Genomic DNA, 566 nt, shown 5'->3' on the forward strand with positions numbered 1-566 from the left:
AAGTGAAATGATCCCCTGCTGAAACATCACTGTGAGGGGTGATCCTCACCCCCAGGCTGTAACGAGCAAGGGCAGTTTTGGGATGGGGCTGGGGGGTTAGATTTGCACTTTGGAGCAATCCTGGGGTGGCAAAGAAAGGTTGTCAGCCTGGAGGAAAAAAGGTGGGCAGTGGGGAGTATTGGGTGGAGTGTGTGGTATGAAGTGGTAAAGGCCAAAGGTGGGAGGGGAGAATGGGATATGGGTCCCCAGCACAGGAGGCAGTGGATGGCTCTGTGTGGCAACATCATCTGATCATTCTAGAAGCCCTGAGTGTGCAGACTGAGCCCTTAGGCCTGGCGAGGTGGTCCCTGCCATGGACCCCACACCAGGAAGAGCCAGAATGTCACCAGCACCAAATACAGAGAGTTTCTTTTTTTTTTTTTTCATTTTAGTCTCAGAACATTTTGAAGCTTAATAACTGACTGAACACAGGTGAAATGTGGGAGAGAAACAAGTGGGCTAAGAGGAGACAGAGAGAGAGAGAGAGAGAGAGAGAGAGAGAGAGAGTGTGTGTGTGTAGGCGAGTG

Source organism: Myotis davidii, unplaced genomic scaffold (genome assembly GCF_000327345.1).
Source record: "Myotis davidii unplaced genomic scaffold, ASM32734v1 scaffold77, whole genome shotgun sequence".
In the NCBI taxonomy this organism is placed as follows: Eukaryota; Metazoa; Chordata; class Mammalia; order Chiroptera; family Vespertilionidae; genus Myotis; species Myotis davidii.